The sequence below is a fragment of the Bos taurus genome, chromosome 5, assembly GCF_002263795.3.
Source record: "Bos taurus isolate L1 Dominette 01449 registration number 42190680 breed Hereford chromosome 5, ARS-UCD2.0, whole genome shotgun sequence".
Lineage (NCBI taxonomy): Eukaryota > Metazoa > Chordata > Mammalia > Artiodactyla > Bovidae > Bos > Bos taurus.
Genome location: NC_037332.1, coordinates 12,042,715 through 12,053,919, shown reverse-complemented (window position 1 = coordinate 12,053,919; position 11,205 = coordinate 12,042,715). Strand labels below are relative to the sequence as shown.

The 11,205-nt window shown below is 38.9% G+C and overlaps 1 protein-coding gene across 1 annotated transcript in view; it reads right to left on the bottom strand.

Moving 5' to 3' along the window:
• Nucleotides 1–8,121: 8,121 nt before the first annotated feature.
• METTL25 (methyltransferase like 25) overlaps nucleotides 8,122–11,205 on the bottom strand; it is a 136,851-nt gene continuing 133,767 nt past the window's right edge. The window contains exon 13 of the mRNA XM_059886833.1: nucleotides 8,122–9,287. The gene's annotated coding sequence lies outside the window, so the exon portion shown is untranslated. The remainder of the gene's footprint in view (nucleotides 9,288–11,205) is intronic.

Here is an 11,205-nt window from a genome sequence, read left to right as displayed (position 1 = left end):
TACCTTTAAACAATTGAGATTCACAAGTGATCCCATTTACTGCTCCAATGTGGTGCCTTTGTATCCAGTCTCTGTAAATCATTTCTAGCTCTATGAAGAGGGGTGTGAGTTCTCCATACTCATTGGAAGGCCTCGGGTAGTTTCCCAAAGTATGATTCCTAGAGGCACACTGGTGGGGATCACACACATGTTCACCGTAAAGATTCCATCGCCCACGACTCAACAGTTTTACTTAGTGGGTTTGGAGTGGGGCCCCAGAAGCATCACATTTCAACCAAACATTCCCAGGTGGAATTCCCGACTGAAAGTATTGGAGTTTGTAAGCTTGGGACTAGATCAGGGGTCAGCCAAACCTGACCTTCCACCTGTTTTTATGGTCCATAAGCTAAGAATGGGTTTTCCATTATAAATGGTTGAAAACCAACAGAAGAATAATATTTCATGATATGTGAAAATTAAATGCTATTCAAATTTCAATGTCCATAAATAAAGATGTTGGGATGCAGCCCCACCCATTCATTCTGGATCTATGGCAGCTTTTGCGCTACAGCAGCAGAGTTGAGTAGTTGTCACAGAAACCGTATGGCCACAGAGCCAAAATATTTACTATCTGGCCCTCCACAGAAAAAGTCTGCCAACCAGATGATCTCTAAGGCCCCTATCATTTCTGAATGCATGCTATTCATTGTCTTATTTACCTTCTTCAATACACAAATACATGGCCAAACCTTAAAGCCGACGTGGACCCCAGGAGGTACAGAGTACACAGCGTGAAGACCAGGCTCCAGGATGAGTTATAAATTAGGAGACAATGTGAGTCATGTAATAAATTATACAGCAGTACAATGAGAAAGCGAGTAACAACTGTACCAGCTAATCCTTCTGGGCCACATTATTTGTACTGGGCTCTGTTTCCAATGATTCCCACACACTGGCTCATAGAATCCTTGCAACAACTCTGTGATTTGAGAGCTCTTTTTATCTTCTTTTTACAGTTGAAGAAACTGAGGTATAGAGAGGTTAGGTAACTGGCCTAAGCATACATTATTGTAAGTAGCAGAGTGGGCGCTTGAACCGAGACAGTCTAGCTGTAGCGTCTAAGCATAAAACTAACTATCGCTGTTGTTTAGCTGCTCAGTCATGTTCAAGTCTTTGCAACCTCATGGACTGTAGCCTGCCAGGTTTCTTTGTCCATGGGGTTTCCCAGGCAAGAATACTGGAGCGGGTTGCCATTTCCTTCTCCATGGTATCTTCTCAACCCAGGGATTAAACCAGCGTCTCCTGAGTGGCAGGCAGATTCTTTACCATCTGAGCCACCTGGGAAGCCATTACTGCAAGTGATAAGGTAAAAGTCATTTAAAGGTAAAAATCACTGTTTGGACTTGTATCTCAATTCCAATTTGAGAGTTGGGATAGTGGGTTGCTATGCTCTGGTGAACATGACCTCACCTTTTTGTCCAAAGTCACAAGGTCAAATATCTTCAGGGCCAGTTGTAGACATCATTGAGTGAGGAACACTGCCTTCTGAAGCACAGCTCCTTTTCCTACTTTGCAGAGCACTGTGGAATCGAGCCTTTTCATCACAGGAAAACAGCTGAGTAAGGATGGGTGGTGACTGGTAGTTGCAGGGCAGGAAAACAGTTGTGTGGGGTGGGTGCTGTGTGTGGCTGGAGGGGATATGCCCCACTGAAAAAGAGCTCTCTAGCTTTTCACAGACTTGTAGAAATGAGGGCAATTCAGATTTCAGCAGTGTGATCTCCCAACATTCAAGAGTTAAGCAGTTAATTCCAATATTAAAAATCAACAAACAAAACATTCTCTCTGGGCCAAACAAAATAAGACATCAAGCCACCAGTGTGGGACCCATGCTTTAATAATTTTCTCTTTGGGCTAAATCATCTCAATGTCAAAACTTTACAAAAGGATCTGCAGGCTTGGACATTTAATCAGAGCATGGGCGCCCACTTGGACAGTGCCAAGTTTTGCAGCCATCTGTAGCTGATGAGAGCTGCAAAGTTACCTCCAGAAGTCAGAGTCCTACCTGGCAGATAGTTATGGTGTGATCCAGCCTAATGCCCTCCTTCATGTAGAAGAAATGTCTGCTTCATATTAAAGTAGAGACTCTTTACCGGGACTGGCAGCACTGATAAGTGCTTCTCCTTAATGGAAAAGCATATTTTCATGGCTTTTCCCGGAATATCTTGCTGCTTTCAATAGAACCATGATCCATTCCCTCAGTTAATCTTCAATCACACAATACTTATTTCATTGAACATATGGCTCACGCCCATTCACTAATGGGCCCCAGATAAGAGACCTTTTTTGAAATTTGAAAGTGCTCCAGAGTAGAGTACACAACAAGGAAAAGAACAAAACAGAAAAATGCTAGTTATTCAGTTGAAGCAAAAAAAAAATAATGCTCAGAGTACTGTAAACTTGGGTGATAAATCACTGTAATAAAATAATTTAAAAACATTCATCATTCTGACAATATGAAATAGTATTTAAATTGTTCAGACATTTTACTAAAAATCTACCTAAAGAACTTCCAGATCCCACAGGAAACATTTTTTTATAAAACAATATTTTAAAAGATTTTCCATGAGATTCTATACAGAAAAAAATAGTGCCTTAAATGGAATGTAAAAATCAATCAAAATTTATTGCTCAAATTTGACATTTATGTGTTTTATGTGTTCCGGTTGGAGTTCATGGACTCTGCACAAAGTAAGCATTATTTTTAATATTTTCAGTTATTTTAATATTGATATATAGTGTCATAAATAAAGGACAAGTTGTCTTCAGAGGCCTGCCTAGGAGTTTAGAGTATGAAAAATATGGTACTTTGACACTCAAAAACAATTGTCAAATAAAAGCTAGAGGATTACACAGAAGCACAAACAGGACACTGAATTAATAAATGTGAAACTTAACATCAATTAAAAAATAAATAACAAAATACTTAATACAAAGTGGTATCCTAGATTAGATCATGAAACAAAAAGGCATTAGTGGAAAACTACTGAAATCTGAATCAAGTCTGGAGTTAATATAATGTGTCAACGTTGGCTTCCTAGTTTTGACAAATGCCTGGTGTGAATGTACTACGTTAATATTTGAAGAAACTGGGTGAGAGGTATACGGGGACTTCATTTCTGTAGACCTAAGACTGCTGCTGCTGCCAAGTCACTAAAGTCGTGTCCGACTCTGTGCGACCCCATAGACGGCAGCCCACTAGGCTCCCCCGCCCCTGGGATTCTCCAGGCAAGAACAATGGAGTGGGCTGCCATTTCCTTCTCTAATGCAGGAAAGTGAAAAGTGAAAGTGAACTCGCTCAGTTGTCTCCGACTCTTAGCGACCCCATGGACCGCAGCCCACCAGACTCCTCCATCCATGGGATTTTCCAGGCAAGAGTACTGGAGTGGGTTGCCATTGTCTTCTCCGAGACCTAAAACTAGTCCAAAATAAAAAGCTTATTTGCAAAAGCACGCACACAGAAAACAATTGGTAACAGCGTTAATCCATGCCCTCAAAGCAAACAACAGAAAAGGATAAGCCAATACAATTTACATGGCGGTAGTGCCATCTGTGTGTATGGTTGTGTGGCTGGTGTATGTGTAAGCCAGGGCAAGGAGGGGATGTGTAAACACAGGTAACGTCCTTCCACCTCTCCCTCAATTGACAGTCTGCCACTCAATGTGTGAAAGGAAAGAAATGAAAGTGACAAGTGAGTTCTTAAACATTCTATTAATAAAAATATTAATTACATTTACATAAACATTAGGAATTCCTATGTTAAAAAGATAGGTCATGGTAACCAGATAATTTTCAACTTTGGCTCTTTTAGTATTTTTGATTTTTTTTTTAAGTTTTATGTCTCTTGGTTGTATCTTTAAATATATACCAATGAAAAGGGTTACAGTTTATTTCCAGACCCTATAAAACACACTGTTATATTCATTTCTATCCCTTCACCAAAAAAGCGACATTGTCACAGGTTTCCCCTTTGCTGCACTGAACAGAGGCATTAATGAGGTGGAGCAGACATATATCAGTATGTTAAAATAACTTGAATAGGTCTGCTTTGGGGCAGGATGTAGTAGGACATGGCAAGCCAACACTTTTATTGCAACCACCAAAGGAAAAAAAAAGGCAAATAAACTACAGAAAAGGCACATATTTAAAATATATTAAAAAGTAAGGAAATGGCATAAACAAAAATTCCAGAAAAAGGAAAATCACTTTCGGAAGTAAGCAGGCTGTTATCGGCCATCATTTTCTTTAAGGTTTGAGGACTAGTTTTGGTTGAGGCAGAGAGCCTCTACTGCGGAAAAGAGAACCCAGCACATCTTTGAGCTTCCTCTGGGGCTAGAGGAGTCAAAGGGAAACATGAAGTGCTTCAGATGATAACAGTGGAACATCTGAAATGCAAGTAGAGAAACTGGATTGTGCCAAGACACGTTTTGATGTGGTTGAGACCTCAGGAATGAGGATTAAGACACAGGGATCCCACTTGACAGATTGTATACAGAAATGAAGGGTGAGTCAGATCCGAGATGGCTGCAGATCTGAGATCTACTCCTCTGACTCCAGCAGCCGACTGTGACCCCCGTCCAACTCTGCACCAGCAGCAATTCCTGTGTCAAAGGTTCTAGCAAACGGAAACCCACAGAAGGGCACTGGGTCCAGCGGTGACGCTGTGGTGTGGGTGAACCAGAGCGAAGCTCCTTCCTGGAGACGGCAGGAACCTCAGAGGGAAGCACACGGTGATCTGTCTACAGATGTACCATTGCGTGCTGAGAGGTTCCATGGTCCACGAGGAAAATCTACGCCAGCTGTCAATGTGCTCCATCCCTGATGACATTAAGACGGGGTTACTGTGCTAGGCCTTCAAGCCTCTGTGTTAAATAGGTATGACTTTTTTTCTCTCTCAGTGAAGATGAGTTGAGGACATTGACATTGAGGGAGCCAGAGTCCTTAATTGTTAAATAAAGTCCATTACACAATAACAGAGCATCTCTGGGTGAAATTGTACAAAGGTTGGGAGGAACAGTGCTGAGGCTAGTGAGTCAGATATGGAATCTTCATACAAGGAATCTTCTCTTGATAGATTCAGTCACAGTTTTTAAATTTGTTTTTAAACCCTACTATTCTTGGCATCATTCAAACTTGCATTGTTCTAAGTGATGGGAATGTCAGATTTTAGTTCCTTGGAGCACGTCATTTGTCACCATAAAAGAACAGCTTAAACCTGAGTCGTGACATTATAAAGGAGGCAGTGATCAAGACCATCCCCAAAGGAAATGCAAAAAGGCAAAATGGTTGTCTGAGGAGGCCTAAAAAATAGCTGAGAAAAGAAAAGATGTGAAAGGCAAAGGAGAAAAGGAAAGATATACCCATTTGAATGCAGAGTTCCAAAGAATAGCAAGGAGAGCTAAGAAAGCCTTACTCAGTGATCAGTACAAAGAAATAGAGGAATATAATACAATGGGAAAGACTAGAGATATCTTCAAGAAAATTAGAGATATTAAGGGAACATGCAAAGATGGGCACAATAAAAGACAGAAATGGTATGGACCTAACAGAAGCAGAAGATATTAAGAAGAGGTGGCAAGAATACACTGAAGAACAATACAAAAAAGATCGTCATGACCCACATAACCATGGTGGTATATTCACTCACCTAGAGCCAGACATCCTGGAATGCAAAGTCAAGTGGGCCTTAGGAAGCATCACTATGAACAAAGAGAGTGGAAGTGATGGAATTGCAGTTGAGCTATTTCAAATCCTAAAAGATGATGCTTTAAAGTGTTGCACTCAATATGCCAGCAAATTTGGAAAATAGGCTTCCCTGGTGGCTCAGATGGTAAAGCATCTGCCTGCAATGCGGGAGACCTGGGTTCGATTCCTGGGTCGGGAAGATCCCCTGGAGAAGGAAATGGCAATCCACTCCAGCACTCTTTCCTGGAAAATCCCATGGACAGAGGAGCCTGATAGGCTACAGTCCATGGGTCGCAAAGAGTCGGACATGACTGAGCGACTTCACTTTCACTTTCACAGTGGCCACAGGACTGGAAAAGGTCAATTTTCATTCCAATCCCCAAGAAAGGTAATGCCAAAGAATGCTCAAACTACCACACAATTGCGCTCATCTCACATGCTATTAAAGTAATGCTTAAAGTTCTCCACGCCAGGCTTCAACAGTACATGAACTGTGAAATTCCAGATGTTCAAGCTGGATTTAGAAAAGGCAGAGGAACCAGAGATCAAATTGCCAACATCCACTGGATCATCAAAAAAACACGAGAGTTCCAGAAAAACATCTACTTCTGCTTTATTGACTACACCAAAGCCTTTGTGTGGATCACAACAAACTGTGGAAAATTCTGTAAGAGATGGGAATACCAGACCACCTAACCTGCCTCCTGAGAAATCTGTATGCAGGTCAGGAAGCAACAGTTAGAACTGGACATGGAACAGACTGGTTCCAAACAGCGAAAGGAGTATGTCAAGGCTGTATATTGTGACCCTGCTTATTTAACTTCTATGCAGAGTACATCATGCGAAATGCCGGGCTGGAGGAAGCACAAGCTGGAATCAAGATTGCTGGGAGAAATATCAATAACCTCAGATATGTAGATGACACCACCCTTATGGCAGAAAGTGAAGAAGAACTAAAGAGCCTCTTGATGAAAGTGAAAGAGGAGAGTGAAAAAGTTGGCTTAAACTCAACATTCAGAAAGCTAAGATCCTGGCATCTAGTCCCATCACTTCATGGCAAATAGATGGGGGAACAACGGAAACAGTGACAGACTTTACTTTTTGGGCTCCAAAATCACTGCAGATGGTGACTGAAGCAATGAAATTAAAAGACACTTGCTCCCTGGAGAAAATTTATGACCAACCTAGACAGCATATTAAAAAGCAGAGACATTACTTTGCCAACAATGATTCATCTAGTCAAAGCTATGTTTTTTTCCAGTAGTCATGTATGGATGTGAGAGTTGGACAATAAAGAAAGCTGAGCACCAAAGAATTGATGCTTTTGAACTGTGGTGTTGGAGAAGACTCTTGAGAGTCCCCTGGATCCATCCTAAAGGAAATCAGTCTTGAATATTCATTGGAAGGACTGATGCTGAAGCTGAAACTCCAACATTTTGGCGACCTGATGCAAAGAACCGACTCATTGGAAAAGACCCTGATTCTGGGAAAGATTGAAGGTGGGAGGAGAAGGGGACAACAGAGGGTGAGATGGTTGGATGGCATCACCAACTCGATGGACATGGGTTTGAGTAAGCTCCAGGAGTTGGTGATGGACAGGGAAGCTTGGCATGCTGCAGTCCATGGGGTCGCAAAGTCAGACATGACTGAGCAACTGAACTGCACTGAACTGAAACCTGAGTCAGCAGGATTTGTTCCCGGGCCTGTTAATTTTAGTGAAACTGAAGAATTAAAACTCCATGTCATGACCTTAGGAAATATTTTATCCCCTTTATTTCATTCTCATCTTGGTGTATAATCAGCTGCATTTAACAGTTTGGGGTTTATTTATTGAGACAAAGGAGATATATAGCACATGATTTAATCTCAAAACAATTTCAGTTTGGCCTATTTGTCATTCAAGGTGTGTATTCAATTTAGAATGGCACCTGCTCACTCAATTCCCTCTCACACATGCTCAGTGATTAAATATTTAGATTCACAGCAAGTTCTTGACACCACCATAAAAAAGCCCACATTAAAAGAACTTCAAAGTGCAGTAAAGAGCTCAGAAAATCAAATATAATCTTGAGAGACACTGCTAATACATAGGAAGAGAGTATAGTATATATTTTAATTTTTTGTTGTTGTTGTGTAGATTACGTATACTGAGCTCTCATAAATGAAAAGAAGACATATGTTCTAAAAAAATACCTGTCAAAGTATCCTAGGTTTATATGTATCACATTATTTCATTTAATAATGGCCTCAATTTGAATTTTGATAAAAAGAATTAATAGAAATCTTGGGCTATTTTAGGAGTTTATCTGTGGCAAGTTTTTCTCAGTTACAAGGAAATATTTAATTTATACACTTTAATTGTTATAAAAGATGCTAGACAAGGAAGACAAAAGACCAAACATCAATAAATGCTACATTTATAACAAATGTAATTATATTTATACAGATATAATTTCTGTCATTGGACGTACTATTTCACATACATAAAACAGATGGTATGTAAGAATATATTTGAACATCCGCCCATTTAGAAATATTATGTCGCTTTATTAACTTTTACAATGCCTTTTTCAAATGGGTCAGCTGGAAAGCCTAAATAGTTGTTGTCTTTTTAAAAAATATTAGTTACAGATAATTTTTAGAATCAACTCGATGTTTTATCCATTTTAGGGTCCCCCGTTATTTGTTTAGCTTCATTTCAGTTGTTAAATTAAAATAATTAATTGTGTAATTTTTGTTAGGATGCTTTTCTTGTTAAGTTCTGGACTACATGAGAGCTGAGACTATGTTTCTTGTTCACTATACTATACTTAATATTTAGTCCAGTGCTTAAAACATAGATCTGTTCAAAAAAGAGGTTCTTACTGAATAAAGGACTGGATGACCGGACCGGCAGTGGGCAAACTACGGCTCAACTCCAGTCTGCTGCCTGCAGTCCCTGCCTGCAGGAATGTTTTTTCCATTTTTAAATAGAGATGCTTTTCACATGCCTAAGTAGTGTCTATATAGTAACCTCAGTTTTACCTGTTGGTCATAAATGCTACAGGATTTACTACAAAAAGACAGTTTTCTGATGCTGATCTAGATCTGCACTGCTCCATAGGAGTCGTGTGATAACGGCAAAGCTCTGTGTCTTAGAGGGTAGCCACAGACCACATATGGCCATTGAGCACTTGAAATCTGTCTGGTGTGAGTGACTGAATTTTTTTTATTTCATTTTAACTAATTTAAATACTCCCATATAGCTAGCAGCTAGTGTGTTAGATGGCAGCAGATCTAGAGATACAAAAGAATAAACTTCATGTAAATACAGCAAATCAGCAAATAATTACTTGAAGATCAAGTATATCCATGGAGAAACATAAAAATATGCACTGATTTAGCAAGTTAGTTGGCTTTTCTGGCAAAAAACCAAAAAGAATGTAAAAATAAACTAAATTATTTACCACCAGTTCATTAAAACAACCAATGTTATGACAATACAAAGGCACAAAGGTAAAGATTAACTCATTTGATAGTAACACAGGAACTCATTTAAAATAAGTGCGGTTCTTTCCTTCTATGAACTGTGGAATGGAAAAAAAAAAAGAACTCTTTTAGATAAGGTAGGTAACATTAATGTTCTATTAACAAATAAAGAATATTGCTTTTATGAAGATTTTAAAGCTTTTCTTTGCTCTATTTGCAAAGAAATTCTTGCAATACATAGAATTCTATTAAAGCAAACCGTTCTGCAGCACATTAGAAAGACATTAGAGCCTGTACACAAGTAAAAACAATGATATAATCAGATGGTATCCTCAAATAGATAGCATTAAAGTAGGCATCGAGAAGTAAAGATTCAAATTGCAATGTGAAGTTTACAACATCCACATTAACAAATGATTTCAAGTCTTTAAATTGAGAAACTCCTAAAAGGAAATCTGAATTATGTGCTACTTAGGATTGAAATTGTTTGTTGCTGTTGAAATAAGCTAAAAAATGTTAAAAATTGGAGTAATCTTTTCTTGCTTATGCTGTTTCTGACATGTCTATGTATGAAATAATATCTCCCTGAGTAAAATTACTTTGGCTGCCCTCTTTTATTTCAAATGATTTTATCATTAGGGAAAAATCTGAAAACACAGTAACAAATAATCCCTTAATGCCTTTCCTGGCTAGCAAGTAATCTGTCAAAACAATCCAATTTCCAAATAGCATACAAACCCAATAAGATACTGAGCCAATACATCTGTTCTTCTCTGTATTTAGAGTACAGACAAATGCCTATTTTCATTTTAGGTGGAAAATCCTGATTTTGAATTCTCTAACATGATACTTTAGCTCTAGTAACAAAATATTTACAAGTTCTCTTTGATAAAACTTTAGAATTTTTTATAAGTCAGGTTTTGAGATACAAATCACATATACAATAACATTTGCCTTTTTTAAGGGCAGTTTGAAAATCTGACACACATGCAATTGTGTGTTCACAGCCAAACTAACATGTGGAACATTTGCATCACTCTAGGAAGTTCCCTTATGACCCCCGTAGGCAATTCCTCACATCACCCGCAGCCCAATGACAACCAGTCCAATCTGCTTTGTTTCTACAGCTTTGACTTTTCTAGAATGTTGTGCCAATGTCATAGATACAGCATGTACGGCATGTGTCCAGCTTATTCTGCTCGTCCACTTACAGCAATGCTTTTGAAATTCACATATATTATTGCTGTTATCAGTAGCTCATTGCTAGCTGTTGCTGAGAAGTATTCTATTGTATACTGTAAAACCACAGTGTTTTTATCTATTCTGCTGATGGGCTTTTGGCTACTAGGAATAAAACTACAATTAACATTTGCTGTATGGACCTCTGTTTTCATTTCTCTTAGGTAAACATCTATGGAATTGTTACTAAGTATGGTAGGGAAAACCACTAGACCATTCAGGTATGACCTAAATCAAATCCCTTATGATTATACAGTGGAAGTGAGAAATAGATTTAAGGGCCTAGATCTGATAGATAAGAGTACCTGATGAACTATGGAATGAGGTTCGTGACATTGTACAGGAGACAGGGATCAAGACCATTCCCATAGAAAAGAAATGCAAAAAAGCAAAATGGCTGTCTGGGGAGGCCTTACAAATAGCTGTGAAAAGAAGAGAAGCAAAAAGCAAAGGAGAAAAGGAAAGATACAAACATCTGAATGCAGAGTTCCAAAGAAAAGCAAGAAGAGATAAGAAAGCCTCTTCAGTGATCAATGCAAAGAAATAGAAGAAAACAACAGAATGGGAAAGACTAGGGGTCTCTTCAAAAAAATCAGAGATACCAAAGGAACATTTCATGCAAAGATGGGCTCGATAAAGTACAGAAATGGTATGGACCTAACAGAAGCAGAAGATATTAAGAAGAGGTGGCAAGAATACACAGAAGAACTGTACAAAAAAGATCTTCACGATGCAGATAATCACAATGGTGTGATCACTGACCAACAGCCAGACATC